The following is a 20,550-nucleotide window of genomic DNA, read 5'->3' as shown; positions in this document are numbered from 1 at the left end:
AAAATGTACTTGCCTATCAGTTTAGCATCAAAAGTACTAATTTTACTAAATTAAAAGCCTGGACCTTAGTGTACATTGATGACTGGTCCAAAATCATGTGGCAAATTAAGTATCACATAATTATGTCTTACATCATGTCAGACCAGACAGTCCCACAGTGTTTTTCTTGGAACACAATTGTAAACCAAGCATAATTAATCTGAGGTCCGTCAATAGGCTTGAGGGGGCCTGTGAATCCTTTGACAAGATGCTGTCCTTTTGTGGGCAGAGGGTTCACAGTTTTCATGAGATTATTAGTGGAAGCCTTAAACTAAAAGAAGCTAGAAAGCCTTTTAAGCAATACCATTCAAAAACACTTGCTATGCCATCTTCCTCTGTGGTAGTATATGCTCTTTAGAATACAAAGATGTTAGGTGGCAAATTTCAATCATTGTCTTCGTCTATTTGGGTTATGTTCACTTTACCCTACAACTTTCTCATGACTCAAGCTATTACTTTTTGGAATAGCACAGGAGATACATGTTTGCATCCTCAACTCTGCGAAACACCTTTGGCCAGTTGGGATTTAATCTCATTTTTACCTGAATATGTTGGACGTAAGCATTTTATTAGCCTAACCTCTACATAAATCTGACATTTATTAATTTTACAATCTTGGGAGAGATTTTTAATCTTAGTCCTAGAGGTTTAAATGAGGTAACACAGGGTATGTTGAACCATATGAAATTGCTGTTTCTGCAGGTGGAAATTGACAAAGTGAAATAGTTCAACCTGTGGCTAAGTGTTCAAATGTCAACTGCTATTGCTGTTGGAGAAGTTATTTTCACTTTATAGTCTTCCCTTCCTGTAAATATTTCTACTCATGAGGAATGTATTATTGGTAAGTGGTGTTAGGGGATAGGGTTGAATTTGCCCAATAATTTAATTGATAATACCTAGGCAGCTACCTCCAAGTGACACCACAGAGACAGTCTGGAGAATGGGCTTTAGAAGATGAGATTCATAGAGGCTGGTTGTTTTTTTGCATCCCTGGATTCACTTTTAACTGGACAACTTTTACATGGAGACCAAATCCATGGAGCAGATTCATGGGTTTTATATTGGTTTCCTATTGCTGCTTATGGCTTACAAAACAGGAATGATTACAGTTCTGGAAGTCAGAAGTCCTTAAATCAAGGTGCTAGACTGCACTCTTTTTGGAGACTCCAGAGGAGAGTCCCCATTTCCTGTCTTCTCCAGCTTCTAGACACAGCCTGCATGCCTTGGCTCATGGCCCTTCCTCCTCCTCAGAGGCAGCAGTGCCACATCTTCCATCTCAGTTTCTGATTCATCGTCACATCTTCTCTGACTCTGACCCTACAGCTTCCTTCTTCTTATAAGGGCTGTTGGGACTATATTAGGAGCCCAGATAATCTGCAGTCATCTTACCATCTGAAGATCCATAGCTAACACCTGCAAAGTCCTTTTTGCCATGAAAGGCAATGTATCCATTTACAGGTTCTGAGGATTAGTATTGGGGGGGGGGGGAGGTGGTTATCATTCTGTCAATCACAAGGATCAACATTTCACATAGCAAGCAAGATACTATTTTATTTCTTTAAAGCTCATATCATGGTAAGCTGCATAGAAGTGTTCACATATACCCTCGCATAAGTTTTAAGAGATAGTAATTTACAACTCCCCAGCTTCCCTTTTGGCACATGCATGTGGAAATCATAGTCTTAGTTTTGGTTTGCAGAGTCTTATTTTGCTCCTTTACCCAGTTTTAGTTAATCCTTCTTAGATTCCAACTTGTCCTTTTTGCAGAATTCATACTGCTATCCCTAGCCAAAGAATGATTAGGATGGTAAATTCTCTCAGCACTACCTTCTACCAACTCCAGGAATAAAAGATCCAGGTTTTTAGCCAAGAGCCAATGAGGACAGAGTTCCAGCATAGCTCATCACACCTTTCTCGTGCCCTTCCCTCGGGCACTACATATAGACAACCTGTCTCTAGGCTAACCAGCATTTTCAGGTGTTAACACAAACGACTACACCATGAGAAATCCCCTCTTCCAGCTCCTTGTTTGGATAAATGTAACTCAAATGTCTTTCTTCCTCCCTCACCTCAAATATCTGCTTCCCTGACCTACATCTCCCCTGTCCACTACCTCCTGTGAACATGAGCCCTCCAACACTGATGCCTCGGCAGCACAGGCCCATCGTGACAGCCTAACATCCTTGTCCTGCTGGAAACTATTCAGCATCCAGAGGACCATCTTTATGCTGATAACACTAAAATATAAAATAATGCCAACAGCTGGTGCTACAAATGGCTTTTAAAAACGATGTTCATTCACTAAAATTCCTCTTGCTACTTTTGACATGAAACACGCAGTCTCTAATTATTCTGATCAAGACGGTGAAATACAAAAACAAACTTTAATTGTGTTTAACAGATATTTAATCAGGACTCACTGAACTACAGATTAAAGCTGAAATTCATAAACCATAATTACCCGATTGTCGCAATCTTTTGGTCCACATTCTCCTTCCGTCTGGGCGTCTGGCACCTTGCCCCGAATTTCTTTTACTGTCTTCTCAGCTTCGTTACTGTTCATGTTTTCCAGCAGAGATTTAGCACAGATTACAAAATATCTGTTCTTGGCAACTTTCTTCATTAGCTTTTTTTCCCCCTTGCAAAAAAAGTTTATTTTTTTTTCCTACCAGAGTAGCTGGAACAGGCATACGTTTAGGGTGCTTTTGTGACACAAACTAATTATATAGTTATCAGGAGATAATACGGTAGCGATAACTAGAGTTACTATAGTTATCACGTAGGTATCATGCAATTTCTCCAGTATGCCATGCGGTGTGTCCCAGTCACCATGTAATTACCTCATGTCACTACTGCATTGTTTTATGGAAAATGCTTATCTCTCCTTAGCAAAACCTTTCCACTACATTTGAAAAAAAAAAAAAAAGTGGGATTCTTAGTTCTCATTTCTAGTACTGCTCATTCCCAGTAAGATGTCATATGAATTAAGAGAAACACCTGTCCTCTCTTAAAATTTTGGTTAAGGAGCAAATGGAGCAATTCTGTTTTCTTTTGCTTCATTCCACCCAGGTGAGGAAGTAATTACCAACAATACATACATTTTCTTTCTTTTTTTTTTCTAAAAAAGCAAAGTAGCAAACAGAAAAATACCAAAAAAAAAAAAAAAAAAAAAACAAAAAACAAACCCAACCCCACCAAAAACCCAAAAAAACAAAAAACACCCCACCACTCCACCCCACCCTATTTACTTAGGATTCGTTTAGTCTGGCACTTCCCCCCTACTCTTCCCTTTCAAATCTCAGTCACTCACATTTGTTTTTTCCTGGAATTATGGTGTAAATCATTCTTAACAAGCTAGCTTGAAACTTGTCTCACTCAGTAGAAACATATAACGCCACTGTAATTGAAACATGGAACTGCGCGCTTGAAACTCTTTCTAACTATTTTTTTGGGCCACTCTTCAGAAGGACACACAGAGCTTCCCTTGCAGTGCTGTAACCCCTGTGTCACACAGTTAGGATAACATCACAGACCAAGGCAAATGGATAAAGAGAAGGCTCTGGCAAAAGAAGAGGTGGGTGGTTCCTTTATTCCCCCCAGTTGGGCAGGCAACCCTCTGAAGCAAGGACTGTAGCTCCTACTTATTTATCTCAAGTTGATTGCTTGAAGTCTGACCTCACCAAGACCTCTGGATATCATATCCCACCTGAGAGTTCCAGTTTAAAACAGGTTGGAGTAGCTTACTTTGCAGCACAGATGAAAGCTGTTTCCAATTCTGCTTTTATTAGTCACTTCCCAAACCGATAACTGCCCATTCAATTGTACACTTAACTCAAGTTGGGGTAAAAATCACCCTCAGATTTAGAAGGGCTGGAAAAAATTGCTATTCCATCCTAGAGCATTGTTCTTCAATCACATAGTTCCTCTAAATACAGTTGACAGCCTTTGAGATGCAAAATGCATCACTTTAATGTAGTAGAGGTCCCCTTCACTGCATTGCCAAATCTATTTAGCAGAATCTTCTTGGAATAATCTGTCCCTAGACCTGAGGATGCGCAGTGATTTTAAGCATTTTAAGCTAACGATAATGGTTAGTGCTGAGAACAGATGTACCTGGCTGTGATGTGATCTATTCCAGTAGGCTTTTATGAGCTGTTCATTCCTATTGACTTAGCATTTTATGTCTGTGCTTTTGCCTGGTGTGATGGTTGCATAGGGGTGTCATGTGTGTATTTTCCTGATGTGTGATGGCTGCACAGGGGGCTGTGTGTATTTTCTCAGTGCAACGGCTACACAGGGTGTTGTGTGTGTGTGTTTGCCTGGAGTTATAGCTGCACGTGTTATTGTGTGACTCTTACCCCCATTTGATGCCTGCTTGCAGGGTCCTATGTGTATCTTTTTCCTGGTGTGATGGTTGTACTCGTTGCTCTGCTAATGATGGACATTTCTAGCAATTATCTATCTACAGGGTCCTGGGGAAAGAATTGCAGTAAAATCAATAAACAGTGCTAGACAGGCCCTTGTAAACATGAAATGACACCCCTGCATAAATGCCTTTTCCTACGATAGCATGTTAAAATCCAAGTGCTGTTACCTTATTGGCATTGGGATAAAATTTCTATGGTCTCTCTATCTCTTTCATATATTGCAGTCGTTTGCGGGAGTTTGAGATTACTGCTGTTTGGAGGGCTTTTACACATGAATCCATCTAATGACACTTTTCACTACATTGTCCTACACATCACCTCTTATACTCCACCCTGACTTGCTCTGGTACAATAGCTGATGTTCTGAAACTGAATATGCCTTTCATTTATTCCTGCAGTCTCACCAAGCCCTCCCCACATGCCCCCTACATCACGCGCACACAGCCCCCTCCCTCGCCTCTCTATAGTCTCTGTATCCCTCCTGTGTTCACCAAATGGAACTGACAAAGGAAAGAACCAATGAGGTTAAAGTCTTTTGAAACCCCTGGAATACAGATGAGCTGGGAGGCATCTGGAAACAAAACCAGACACTTGAAATCAAAGAGACAAGTAAATTACTATCCTAATCTAGGAAGAATAACTAAAGGTGTCAGTGGGGTTCCATTGATAGCACTTGGCCCTGGGCCAGAATGCCAAGGGTTCAAACTCCACACCAGCTTTGGGCTCAGGCCCAAGACTTGCCACTGCAGGGCGCAGCAGCATGTGCGGCGGTGTTAAAGGTGTCAGCCTTCTGCAGAGAGGTTAAGTCCAAGTCCTTCTGCCTGCTTGTCATTACACCCCAGAGGGATGCCGAGATAACCCTAGCTTCCTCTCCAGTGCCTTTCTCAACAGGACAGGCTGTGGAGGAACTAGTACTCAGCAGCAGTATTCACTAAAATCATAATTGTATACTCACTGAAATGCCCCTTTTCTGATGAGGCTGCTTGAAGAAATAAAGTATGTGCAAGAAAATCCAACTACCCACCAAAAACCCTGATGTCTGGCCTAAAGATTCTTCCATCAATGCAAAGAGCTAAGTTTGGAAACCTAAAACCACGTGTCTAAATGAAAGGAAATGTTTTCATTGGAACAGCTTACATGTCTGGTACACTTGCATAAAAACTATTGCATAGCATTTTAGAGCTAAAATTGCTATAAAATGCTTAATACAGTAAGAATAATTATGAGATTTTGCACGCACAGCTGGTATACAACTAAAGTCTCAGCCACAGATTCAATGGAGCATGGGAAAACCATTTATAAAAATTCCTGGTATGCCAGTTTAGCTCACCATCAACAGCCCATCAACACTTCCTCCTTTCTTTAGGCTGGAAAGGGAAGATATTTACCTATTAAATGCTTTATTTCTTCTTTCATGGATGTCGTTAACACTTGATTCAAGGAATCCTAGCTATTGCTTGACAGTAGCAATATAAATTATCACAAGGACACGAATGACCTGAATCCGAGGTTTCCTTATCCATTGAGCCCAAGGGTTACAAATACAGTAAATAATGAGCCAAAAACCAAATGATGAAGTCTACCTGCAGCACTCTCCTCCTTTTACCTCTTCTTTCTATCCCTTCACCTCTTCTTCCCTCCCCTCTTCTCTGATACTCACATCTTTCAGTGACCTCCTGAGTAATCTGGATCCCCCTGCCCTCTGCCCATCACAGCCCATTTGACCTTGCCTTGCCCTAGCTAACACCTCAAGACAGAGTTCTTCCTTTTCTTCCTCCAATCAAATTATAATGGTTCTTTATTCTTCATTCCTTTTAGCTCCAACTGATAATCATTTGAAAGGAGCTAAAGTAGTTTGGATGAGCTTTTTATGGTTAATAATCATTTAATATAGGTTATTTCTTGATTCTAAAAAAGTGAATTTAAGAGTCAAAGGAAGAATCTCTTTATTGAGGCCTCTTAGGCTCTAAGGAAAATGCCAGACAAGGTGAGAAGATTCTAATCAGAGGCATTGGTAGATGTTCCATTGCACTGTCTTGGTCAAAAGATGAGAAACCACTGTAGATATATGGAAACCCTCAGGGGAGAGTGTGCCAAGACAGAGGCAACACGGTACAATATAAAATGAATTGGACCAGAATTAGGAAACACAAGTTTGAGTATCAGTAAACTTTGTTACCAAGTGCTTGGGGAAATCATTCGTTTCCTTCAGCTGGAAAGTGAGGACCCTGTACTAGCACATCTCTATGGTTCCCTGCAGCTCTAACATGAAGGTCATGTCATGGCTCTCTGACTAAGGATCAGTTGGCTCTTCTGATTTCGCTGCTTTCTCCAGCTAAAATTAGAAGTTCTGAATAAAAATGGCTACCAGTAATTCCACATGGAGCCTTCCTAACTAAAGGAGTGTTGACAACCATAAGTAAGTTTTAAGCTCTCTGCTTACTATCTGCACACACTACTTTTGAGCTGGCTCCTTTCTGCTATACAGATATTTTCTTAGCATTTTCTTTCTCCCCATGTATTAATTCAAAAATCATTTATCGAGCACTTTCTATATGTGAAACACAGAGCTGACAACAGGATTGAACAAAGTAGTCTCTACTTCCTAAGAAACACAAATGAATCTACTGTTCTTGTCTATTATCTCTCTCTCTCTCCCCTTCACTTCCATGCATAAACACATATACTTCTAAATCTACAAAATTAGTATAGAAAAAAATAAGAGGACTTAGATTTATCTAATCTGTACCCAGTCCAAAGTACTGTTTATCTTCAACACAAGAATATGATAATAATTTGCATTAGAAAATTATAGTCATTCAAAGATGCACTTCAATAGTATAAATGGTATTTCTCAACATGTGTTTTGAGGTCACTGATTTACATTAAGGACAACAATTTGGGTGGCAAGAAAATTATAAAGGTAAAACTATCTCTTCTGTAGGTAAAATTCTGGGATAAAATCTGAGAATCCTGTAAATAACCTCTGAGAAAGTGAGACCACAGAATATTTTTGTTTAGTCTTTTTTTCCTCAGCGGATGTAGGGTTCTTATCCCTTCAAATTTTCTTTCCTGAATTAACAATAATAACTGCCATTTGTTGGGTACATATTAAATTCCAGGCACTTCCAATACATCATTTAATGTTAAGAAAGCAATTATGTAATGTAGACATTATTACTCTCACTTTACAGATGTAAAAACTGAGGCTCATGGGAGGTGAAATAACTTGTCAAAGACCATACAGACAGTATGCAGAGTTGGGATTTAAACTCCAGTCTGTCTTGGTGAAAATACTGCCATAAACATTTCTTGGTTCTACCAAGTCTAACTTTATTTAAAAAATAAATAATCTTGCTTGAATGCTTTGTTGCTTTGTTAGCAAACAAGGAAAACACCTTTATATTCTTTCTTCATATTCATTCATTGCATTATATATACTACAATGAAAATAGAAGATGGTTAAGATTTTTGTAAGAAGGTCTGGCTACCTTTTCATATTTATTTGGACTGAGATGAATAATTAAATTTGGGGCTCTCTATCAAAGGAGGAGAATGAGCTATTTGCTCTTTGAATATGTATTTGTTATTAATTGATCAGACATGGATAAGGTGTATTATTACAACTATATTTGTGAGGTACGATTTATGTTGTTCTACTGCATATTACTCTGTGCTGTTTTTCATTTTCTTGCACTTTGGACTTTTTGTTTTGTTTTTATGAATTTAGTCACAGTTGGTTGTGTTTTGAACTTTGTAAAAATGTAATACTGAGAAAATTTAAAAAAGAAAAAGAAAATATTTTCAAAATGATGTCAAAATCAAATCTACCCTCACTAATTTGATTTGTAGGAAATGGAGAACAAAGTATTGCAGGCAGAATGCTTTTAAATACATCTTAATTACTTCAATGTGCAAATGCATTGACTAAATCGAAGCATGCATTTAACACTTTGCACTTCAATTGTGCTTATTCATCTAAGTTCTATAGATAGCAGTTCCAAAAAAAAAAAAACAAAAAACAAAAAAAAAAAACCCAGGAGGTAAACTTCATAGCCAATCATTCTACAATTATTGGAGGAAAACTATTGCTCTAAAGTTCAAGCTTACCTGTCAAGTCAGCTCACTTTTGGACTAATGCAAAGGACCATTAGTCCAACTAATACAAAATAACAATTTACTGCAGCTACTCAAGTTTTCCTTATTGACGTTGTCTTCCCTATTCTCCTCTCTGCTTTTAATGGGGTAGGATGAAGGAGTGGGGGCAGCAAAACCACAGAAGTATTCAGCAGGGTAAGTCCTGGGGAATGATGCTATGGGGCTGGAGGTGATATGCAATTGAGGATGGGATAGAGTCATGGTGCCAGGGTTACATAGAGTTTGGTTTGGGACCAGCTACACCAGAATCACCTGAGGAGAACGTAAAAAACCATATATTAGGGTCACATCACAGAGCAAATCAACTAAATTAGTATGTCTTGAGGTGAAACTCAAAGATCTACCTTTTAAATGAGCTTCCCAAGTAATTCTTATGCTACTAAAGCCTGAAAAGCACTGGCATATGTACTTCAGCTCTCTGATTCTATATCCAATGTGAGCCATGCTGGTATACCTACCCTCTGTCCCAGGTGTCAAGAAACATGTGCAAGTACAACCAGCTGTCCTGTGAGGAATTAATTCTAGTAATAATAGTCCAAGGGCTTAGCCAGGCAAGATTTGCTTATTTTATTAGAAAGAGAGAGAGAGAGAGAGAGAGAGAGAGAGAGAGAGAGAGAGAAAGGGAATAGGGGCAGAATGAGAGGGAGAGAAATCCTTAAGGAGACTCCCCGCTGAGCTTGGGGCCTGACATAGGGCTGGATTCCAGGACTCTGAGATCATGACCTGAGCCGAAATCAAGTTAGTCCCTTTACTGATCGCTTAACCAGGCTCCATGACAAATATGCTCTTGAAAGATGTTTACTCTCAAGGATGTTCATAATTTGGTGATAGTAGCATTGTGAAGGAGCTTGCCTAAATGCTAGTGAGACTGGTTACAGAAGAATACATAGGATGCAAACATTTGAAACCAAGTTAACTTTTCCTTCATTTATCTTTGTAGATACTAAAATCATCTAAAGAGTAGCTGGTATCTTTCATTAGTTCATTCAACAATCATGTGCTTTGCCAGAATCTGAGGTGACAAAGATAAATAGTACCTAGCTTCTACCTTCACTGGAATTACAGTTCTGAAAAAAAGATGAGCTGTGTATAAGTAGTTCTGGGTTAACCTGTAGTTAGTGGAGGCCTGAGCTGGAGAGAGAGTGGTTCACTCTCTTGGCAGAAAGAAAGAGGGTGAGGTCTGGGAACATTTAGTTATTCCTGTACTTTGCCATTGGCTAGTGTAAGGAATTTAGATTTTAAAGATTACATTTTTACTTATACAGTTTCATTAGAAAAGGAGTGGACTAAGTTACTTGTATATTTTGAGCCAATAAAACTTTGTCTGGTTCATTCTTTCTGGCATCTAACTGGGTATCTTTTTTGGCTAAGTCCTGTGTATAGGGCCAAGTAGGTTGTTATGTTTATTCATTCTTTACATAGAGTAGCCAAAATTCTATTCCTGAGATGGGTGCCTGATAAATTTTATCAGTAGTAGTTTATTCTACCAATAAAAGTGACTTTATACTGACATATTGGCTGTGCCCATTACTTCATTTTCGTGTTTCAATTACTCAAAATGCTATTATGATTAGATTATGAAATTTTTACAGGATGAGAAATTTGGAAGTTAAAAACAATTGAAAATATAAAGAGTGATCTAGATTTCTTCCCTTACGATAATCTCATATACATGTACATGTGCTTTGAGTGTATTAATGTCAGAACTGACTGATGGACTAAAGAAAATGAGGTTCTAGAATGTCAGAGCACAAGCTGATAACTGAGACAAATGCACAAGAATCAAAAAAACCCAAAAAACAAAAAAACTGACTCTGAGAAGTACTGGCCAATAGAAACAACGTGATCAGATTCAGAAAATACAAGCCATATTATATTCAATATGATATGATTCCAAAAATCTGTATCACAGATATTTCAAAAGCTTAATAAATTGGAAAAGCAAAACATTTTAACTCCAGTAAGGGGTGATAAATAGTAAACATGTATTCATCTCTTGAATTATCATTAAATTTGGAGTGAATTTTATTTAAATTATTTGCTGTTTGCTTAAATTTTAAATTTTTCTAATTAGTATAGTATTTGTTGAACATTTAGAAAGTTGAAGAAAAGAAGAAATAAAATATCACTTAATGCTACCATATAGAGGGATGCCTAGGTGGCTCAGAGGTTGAGCGTCTGCCTTCAGCCCAGGGCGTGATCCTGGAGACCCGGGATCGAGTCCCCCGTCAGGCTCCCTGCATGGAGCCTGCTTCTCCCTCTGCCTGTGTCTTTGCCTCTCTCTCTGTGTATCTCATGAATAAATAAATAAAATCTTTAAAAAAAATTCTACCATATAGATGTTCACATTTTAATGTATTTCCTTCTATTATAACCATATACTACATGTACTTTTTAAAATTTAGGATCATGTTAGGTGTACAAGTTTCTTCTGGATCAGGTATTTCTGTTACATTGCTTCATTAAAAAAGTTCTAGTAAAGAATTTTTAAAAATATCTTCAATAACTATATATGCAATGATATCTATGAATGTCCCATAATTTGGATAATAATTTCAATTAAATATTTAGGATTGTTTTTTTCTTCTTCCACTTTTGTGATGAACGTCTTTATACATATATCTTGGTGTAGAGTTTCTATTCCCAACAGATTCCTAGAAGTAAAACTAAGTCAAAAGATATATATAAGTGATATACATACATATATAGGTGTGTGTGTATATATGCATATAATTTGTTTATTTGTGAGAGACAGAGAGAGAGGCAGAGACATAAGCAGAGGGAGAAGCAGGCTCCTCATGGGGAGCCCAATGCAGGACTCAATCCCAGGACCCCAGGATCACAACCTGAGCCAAAAGCAGACGCTCAACCACTGAGCCACCCAGGTGCCCCCAAAAGATATATTTTTAAAGAAAGGTTCTTGATAATATAAAGCCATTTTACTTTGTAGAATTTTATGTCAATACATAGTTCCACCATCACTGTATGTGTGCCAGTTAAACTGCACATTTACTAGCTTTGAGAATTATTATTTTATAAACAATGTCTTGAAGTGCTAGCAAGTTATAATACTTTTTCATATGTTCATTAGGTATTTGTATTTCTTCTTTTATGATTTTTCTTTTCATAATCTTCTTAGATTTTTTAAAACAAATATTTATCTCAGTAACTTCATATCTTTTGCTTCCACTCTATCTGATGTTATCACTACATTCTGGGACCCCTTTATCTCATCCTGAACCACGGCCTTATTCGGTCTGTGTATCCCAGATTTCTTCCATTCTGATCCATTTGATATACTGCTGCCTAATATTACTTTTGAAAATATCATACTGCTTTTATCTTGATCAAGAACCTATTGTAGCTCCCAGTTATTTATCTATCAGATAAATTCAACTGCCTTATTCAGGGGATAATTAATCTCATTCTTGGATACTTCCTTATGAATTCTCTAGAATAACACAGGCTGTTGATGTATGGAACCTATACACGATGTATGGAACCTATACACAGTGAAGTTTTTATATGTGGGTATTTATATAATACAGATACAGACAGATACAATGCCGAATACTATATACAAAAATTGGAAGGGGCTTTACAGAGTATTAAGCCCAACTCTTTATATTTATAAATAAATAAAAAAAATTGACTCAAAGATTTCAATAACTTACTCAAGAGAATAGAGCTAGTAAAACGACATAACTGGGACCAGAAACCAAGTCTCTTGATTCCCAGTTCAGTGACTTTTAAATAGAGAATAATAAAAATCTTTTTTACAATTTAAAGAATAGAAACAGCTAGGAAGACAGTTTAATTTCAATCTGTTATTACATATGAAAGATTGTTAAAATCATGCCATATAGGAGTGTTCTTATAAACACAAATATGCACTTCTTATAAATTGATCAAATGTGCCATTAAAATTTCCATAAAATTTGCACATCAGCAATGACCCACTTTATACTAGTTTGCTTTTTTCTTGTTAATCTACATTGTTTTATTTAATCTACAATAGAAGCATCATATTTTTTTTAGCATGTTACAGATCATCATTAAGTTTCTTGTTAATATCTAATGGTATTCAAAGGAAAATTCAATTTTCCTAGCAACTTCTATAAAGAATTCTTTGACTATAATTGGGGATTTTAAGAATCATCTTTAAAAAATAAAGCGATAAGTACTTCAAAATGCTTCTATTTAAATAGTAAACAACATGAAGAATTCTGGAAGAACACAGGCTATTAGCAATTGAATATGATACAATTATTGATATTTCATCACGATTTCATATTCAAGAATCACACAGTATTTGGCAAATGAAGACTTAATGGTAGTTGCTGACGTGAGAATGGAGTGGCCAGATATATTTTATTATTTGTAAGGGGAAGATAGGATAGAAGTGGCTAAGGTGGAACTAGCTATGAGTGGGACAGAGGCACACTAATTGCAAAGGGTTGGTTCACAAAGTATGTTTGCCTCACAAAAGAATTGAATGAAAGAGTCCTTATTAAATTATATGTTGGCCCAACAGTTTATAAAATCCAAAGTTTAAATGAATAGATGGGTTATCTAGCAGTAGAGGGAGACTCTAATGACATTTCAGCTACATTTTCTTTCTCTGTATGCATGTGTGTATACACAAAACAGGTACATTCATTTCATACTCAACACATATTTACTAGCAGATTTCTCTTAAGAGAATAAAATTTAAAAATAAAGTGATCATTTTTATAAAGAAACTAAAGGCAGCAAAGGGGGCTAAAGCCATAAGCCTGCTCAGATCTGGATCCAGAAGCACACAGAGGTATCTGGGAGTCTAGCTCTTGGAGTAATGAAGCCAAAAGGCTCCATATGAAATGGTGGGCCTGAGACTAGCTCACTAGTTCAGCAAGAGGCTGCAAAAAATTTGGCCAACTGCTTTCCGGGGCAATAGCTTATACAGAGCTGCAGGCACTAAGAGGTGGAAAGATAGAGACACATGATCAAGTATCCTTAAAGAGAAAAACCTGAAAGCTACAACATTTGAATTGGGACTAGGTACCCAGGAATCCCGGCAGAGGCAATTGCAAAATCACTAGTCAGGGATATATGAACGAAGAAAAAAAGAGGAAAAAAGAACCAAGATACAAGTAAAAAAAGAAGAAAAAAAAAGACTTACAATCCACATTAACCTGCAAAAAAAAAAAAAAAATTCTAAAACATAGCAAGAAATCTAATGATAAGAAAAACAAACAACATTAATAATTAGAACATTCACTACAAGTGAATTTGATATTATAGAATTGTCTGACAATGACCTCAACATGAATATGTTTATAACGCTCGGAGACAAAAAAAAAATCATACTTATAAGAGAGTAAGAAATTATTAAATAAAAACAGAGCTGTGAGATAAAGATAGGTGAATAAAGAACCAATCAGAGATCTTAAAAATGAAAAATATGTTCATTGACATTAAAAATGCAATAGATGGGATAATTTAAGATTGGGCAAAGAATAAGATTTGGCAATTTCAAGAAGAGCATTAGTGAGTTGGTAGGTAATAAGGAATGCATTCAGAAAAAAAATCACAGAAAGTAAAATATAGTTTTAGAAAATGAAAGAGCAATTGAGATATGTAAATTGACTAGGAAACACCAGGATATATCTTATAAGAATCCCTAAAGAAAATGGATGTAATAACAAAGAAACAATAAAGGAAAAGATAATAACTGAGAATTTTCTCTAACACTAGAGTCCCGAGATTAGAAAGTATACCCTGAGTTCATGACTGATAACTCAAAATAAATCCATATCTAGCTACATTTTAGAGAAACTATAAGACATCAAGAATATAGAAAAACTTTTTAAAAGTCACCAGAGGGAAAAAGCAGACCACCTACAAAGAGATGAAAACTAGACTGATAGCAGATTTCTCTTAAGTAATGATAGTCGAAAAATAATTGTGTAAGATTAATTGAGTAATATCCTCAACTGCTGAACAAAAATAGATAAGCTGCTATTTAATATAAAAGATAAAATAAAAACATTTTTAGATATATAAAAAGAGTATACTCCCCAGGGCTCTCTCAAAAGAATTACTGAAAGATGTAATTCAACAAGAAGAAAAATGAACCCAGAAAGGAAGCTGTATCATCCAATAATAATGGTGGACACAGCAATAGCTAAAATATATGAGTAAATATAATTAGGTATTAACTATAAAAATCAATGATAACCACTTTTGCATATGCTTAAAACAAATAGGTAAAACAAATTCCATTCAATAACTATAACAGGTTGATAATCAGTAAGTAGATAAAACATGCAAGGCAGTGTTTTTTACATTAAGGAGAAAGTCAGAAATACTAAAAAGTGGATTTTATTTTTTATTAGAAAAATATATAGTTCGGCATACATATAAAAATTTTAATATGAGCACTGAATAAATAGATAAGCCACCTAGAGTTTTCAAGTCAGCAGTAAAATCCATGTCCCAGGTCACAAAAAAAATTAAAAACAACTTTTAATTGAATCCATATAAAATATATCCTCTCATTCTAATGCAATTAAATTCTGAATCAGTAGAGTAACTTTATGTATAGAAAGTAAAAACTACACTTTTAAGTAACTCAAGGGCTAAAAATAAATCAAGCAGACATTACAAAATATTTAAAATTGAACAAACTACATATCAAAACCAAGATATGCAGCTAATGAAAAACTTGGAAGAAAATTTAGAGACTAAAGTTTATCTTTTAAAATAAGAAAAAGCAGTGAAATTAAATGAGTAATATTTGAACTCAGGAATCTAAAAGAAGATGGTCTAAACTATAAGAAAGTAGACTGAAGAAAATAATGTTGATAAAAGCACAAAATAATGATATAGAATACAAAGACACAATAAAGTAGATTAAATCAAAAGACAGGTTTAAAAAAAGTAAATTAAACAGAAAAATTTCTAACATGAGCAATAAAAAGGCTCAGATAAATTAAATTAGGAATAAGAGGGGGATATTAAAGATAAAGTTAAAAATCATAAGACCATTATGAATAATTTTATGCAAATAAGTTTGAAATTGTAGATTAACTGTTAATTGCATATTTTTCTAAAAAAATTTACTAAAATTGACTTAAGGGGGCACCTGGGTGGCACCTGCTTCTCCCTTTGCCTACGTCTCTACCTCTCTCTCTGTGTCTCTCATGAATAAATACAATCTTTAAAAAAAATTCACTTAAGATGAAATAGAACACTAGAATAAACCAATAACCATGGTAGAAATTGAACTGATAATCAGAAGTCCACCCTACTTTACCTACCCACTTTGGACAGAAAATACTAGGTCCAGATGATTTTTCAGGCAAGTTTAATAAAATTTTCAGAATAGGTAATCCCTATTAATATGACTACTATTTCAGAAATAGGAAAAAAAAGAAAGAAAGAAATGAATGTTGCTCAACTTATTTTATGAGGCTAATATCACCATGACACCAAAACTCTACAATAACAGTTTAAGAAAGGAAAATTAAAGACTGATCTCCCTGTACAAACATATTACATAAAATATCAGCAAATTAAATTCAATAGTGGATTAAAAAAATACACCAGGACCAGTAAAGTTTTTTTTTTCCAGGAATATAAGAAATGTTTAATGTCAGGAAATGTATTAATAGCATATAAAATATCAACATGTTAAGGGGTAATTTTATCATAGTATTGATGCAGAAAATGCATTAGATAAAATTTGACTAGTATTCCTGATTAAAAATGAGTGGCAAACTGTAAATAGATGGTGGAAACTTCCTTAACACAATAAGTTTTGATTTATCAAGATCCTAAGCAAATATCACATTCCCCAAATTACCATTAAAGTAAGAAACAGAACAGTATTCATAATATCATTGCTTTTATTCAACACTATATTGAGGTCTTAGTCACATGATATGACAGGAAAAAGAAATTGACACTTAAGAATTAGAATTTAAGAGAAAAGCTGTCATTATTTACTGATGATATAGATGCCAATGTAAAAAATCTAAGAGAATTTTAAGTTTAGTTATTAGAACTAATAAGAGAGTTCAGCAAAGTTGCTGAATATATACCAATAATGACCAATAAACAATGAAATGGAAAACAGACTCTATACATAATAGAAGAAAAATCTAAGTAATATGAGAAGAAATCTGACATAATTGGTTCTCGCAAGACCTTTACAGTAAAACTTATAAAATATTATTAAAGAACATGAAGGAAGATCTGACTTAGTAGAGGAATATGGTCTGTTAATAGGTAGAAAGACACAATATTATAAAAACATTAATTCTCCCGCAGGTTGTTCTCTAAAGTTAGTGTTACAAATAAAATTCAGCAAAGGTTTTGCAAAACTTGACCAACTAATCCTAAAATTTATATTGAATAGCAAAAGGCCAAGAGGAGCCAAGAGAATTTTAAAGAACAATGTAGAGAGATTTGCCTTACCAGATAGCAAGAATATTATAAAACTATGATAATTAAGGCACTGTCATGTCAGCACAAGAATAGAGAAATAGTTTACTGGTTGACACAAAGATTCTAAAAAGAGATTTAATGTAGGCAAGAGATGACATTATAAATTAGTGGCTAAGGATGGCTAACTTATAAATGGTGCTGGGATAATTGGGTTATCCATGGAAAAAGAATAAAATAGGGTACATGTAAGATATAACATACAAAAGTAAATGCTAAGAAACTTAGAGATCGAAACATAAAAGGCCAAACTCTTAAACTGTTAGGAAAAAAATAAAGGAAGGTTGTCATATGGAAGGATTTCTTAAGTGACATACACATCATGGGGTTTGAACTCACTATCCTGAGATCAAAAGAGTTGCATGCTTCACTGACTGAGCCAGTCAGGAGTCCTAGCATAAACTATAAAGGTTAAAATATTAATAACTGCATTAAAATTAGAAAGTTTTAAAAATAAGCTATTACAGACACAGATGAGGAAAATAAGCTTGTAATTTCTATTGCTCAAAGGACGAGAATCCAAAATACTACAACCACAACCAAAACCAAAACCAAAACCTAACTTGGTCCAAATAACAATACCCAAACAAATAACCTAACAGAAAGATGGGTAAAGATGCAAACAGACAACACACACAAGGAAATCCCAATGGCTTATAAGTAAAGCAATTCTTAAATGAGATATTATTTAATAACTATCAAATTGGCAAAAAATTTAAAAGTCTAGCCATCTCAAATGTTGTGAAGTACACGGAGAAGTTTTCACAGATGGCTAATGAGAATATAAATTACTACTACCACTTTGGAGAGAAATTTTACATTCCTAGTGAAATTGAAAATTCATGTTTCTTGTAGTTAGGCAATTCCTCCTCTATGTAAAAATATGTATAAAGATGTTAACTGTAGTATTAGTTGTGATTGGGAAATACTAGAAATAACATCTAACAATGAAAGACTCAACAAATAAATTTTAGTGATACCTACAGTATAATATATATTTTATATAAACCTATACTATGGCTTATGGCTTATGTAAAACTAATGCATAATGGTGGAAGTCACAATAGTTTTGCTCGTTTTTAATCTTTTGTTAAAGCTTTGGAGAGTATCACACACAAGAGGGCACAAGGGACTTTTTTTAGGTACTGTAAATGTTTTGTATTTTGGATTGTGCACTGTCACATGGATATATATACTTACATAAAAGCTCATCAAGCTATAGACAATTTGTGTACATCATTGTACATAGCTTAGAATAATAAAAGACAAAAAAACAGGTTTAGGAATAAGTGTGCCAAATATTTGTTTAATTTGGGTGTGGGTTCTTGTGTGTTCACATTATTCTTGATATTTTGATGTGCTTGAAGTATTTTACTTTAAAATAATTGATAAGACAAAGACCTCTGCTTTTCCTAATTAGAATTAATCAAGGTGAAAGAAAGCACTAGTGTCACCTTTTCACTGTTTCTGACAATAGATCCAGCAAGGAATCAGCAAGCACATCATAGCCAAACATACTTAAAAAGTGTTCATTTTGTCAAAGCAAAAGCAAAATTTTCAATTAATCCCCCGACTATGTGTAGAATCTAGGCTTTTTAAGTGAATGACCAGCAGCATATGTTGTTGATATGATGCTACCAAGGCACAAAGATCATCTAGTCGGGTTTTCAACGGACGAAGTGTGGGGGGGTGCCTTGCCAAGGACTTTTCTGATATGAATCAACAGGTGGTTTGGCATCAACATTGCTATTTGCTGGTGCATTGAACCTCTGGTTTCAGAAAAGAAAAAAGAGACGATACCTTTTCAATGCTGTATTTCAAGTCGACCATATGGAAAGCAAGGTTTTATTCCAGCCAATTCTCTTTCTCTCAAAGCATGGAGGAAAAGTGCCAGCCACTGCTACTCTCGCCACCAGCCACGGTACAGATGTTTGGAAAATGCAAAAACGGAGAAATGAAACAAAAAGAAAACCCTCAAAAATAAAGTTTTGCATAAATCAAAAATAGAGTATATAATTATCATGGCTGCAAAAAAGGTAAATGCATTTTTTATTTTCCCCTTGTGCTAAACTAAACTAACCAAAACAAACAAAAACATTGATGTTTTTAACTTTAATCAGTGTTTTGTTGAAACTGACAATTAACAAGGACCAACTCAAACATGGCTAAAAGTGGGAATAAAAACCAGATTTCTTTTAATCTGATAAAAGATTTTTTATCTCCAAGAATGTTAGATTATGATCTACTTAAATTAATACCTATTAAAGGAACAGACCCATTTAAAAATATGTGTTTTCAGGTGCCAAAATGGGAATGGACAAAGTATTTCTTTGAAATCTTATAAGAGAAAAAAATTAGTGGAAATTGTAATGGTTCCTTTCGTGACTCAAATAAAATACAACTTAGAAAGAAATATCTCCAAACTATTCAAATGTATATCCCTAAATTGGCTTAGCCAGGACACAACCCCAATTATTCCAAAAACAAATGCCTTATTAGACTTAAGTATATCAATGCTAATTATTCAAATGAGACTGTTCATTTAAAAGAAAATTTTAGGCCTAGCTCTGTCACAACCTTGTTGTGTATCTTTGTTATGGTATTCAGCATCTTTGGTCTCAGTATCCACATCGCTTAGGCAGGAGTGTGATACAAAGTCATAGCCTATCATTGAGTTCTTTTCCAGCCCTAAAATCCTATGAATCTAATGAGATTACTCTAGCATAAGAATTTGACTTTTCTCTCTTCCTTTCTTTCTTAAAATAAATAGACAATCAAATAAGTAAGTAAATACATATTAAAAACACATACACATACTCTAATCAGCTATCCCTCTGAATAGGAAGAGAGAACATTTTTTATCGTTGGTGCCATTATCTATTCCCTAATGTGTATTTAAAAAGAGAGTTCCCATAAAAAAAAAAAAGGTTTTATTTTTTTCCCGAATCAAAAATAGCATATTATTTCTTTGCCATTTAAGTTCTATTAAAAAATAAAACACAAAATCATTGCAGAAATCCTATTAGGAACTTTAAAAAGAAAGAAAAAGTCACTAAAACTCCATTTAAAATTCAAATAGTTCCTTTGCATGTATTCTTTTACAGAAAATACAAGTGTCCCGCCTCAAACTACCTTCACCTCCTTTTCCAGGGGTAATAACTTTAACTGTGGAAAACACAGGACCCTCTCTTATACCCTTCCCACCTGTCTTCTGAAGTAACAAAGCTGAGGTATAGATTGCAGCATGAGATATTTGGGATGGGAGTAGAACATTTCACCTGGGAGACAGTACTATGGTCCGTTTGCCAGATCTCAGAGAAAGGGAAGCCCCGTCGCTACTTTGGCAAGAAATATGGGTTCTCATGGCTGAATGATGATAACCGTTTTTACACAAGACTTTTAAAAATGAAAGCACCTGAGGCAACAGCAGAAAATAAGT

The 20,550-nt window shown here is 35.2% G+C and overlaps 1 protein-coding gene across 9 annotated transcripts in view; it reads right to left on the bottom strand.

Moving 5' to 3' along the window:
* The window catches only part of ZBTB20 (zinc finger and BTB domain containing 20), a 433,101-nt gene that overhangs the window by 235,786 nt on the left and 176,765 nt on the right, over positions 1–20,550 (bottom strand). For 5 of the 9 annotated variants that reach the window (XM_072812465.1, XM_072812466.1, XM_072812476.1 and 2 more), the window contains one exon: positions 18,912–19,011. The exons of the other annotated variants lie outside the window; for them this stretch is intronic. The gene's annotated coding sequence lies outside the window, so the exon portion shown is untranslated. The remainder of the gene's footprint in view (positions 1–18,911; positions 19,012–20,550) is intronic. 9 annotated transcript variants of the gene reach the window in all.

Source organism: Canis lupus, chromosome 35 (assembly GCF_048164855.1).
Source record: "Canis lupus baileyi chromosome 35, mCanLup2.hap1, whole genome shotgun sequence".
Classification (NCBI taxonomy): Eukaryota; Metazoa; Chordata; class Mammalia; order Carnivora; family Canidae; genus Canis; species Canis lupus.
The sequence above is the reverse complement of the archived record's forward strand: the minus strand, read 5'-3'. Positions and strand labels throughout refer to the sequence as shown.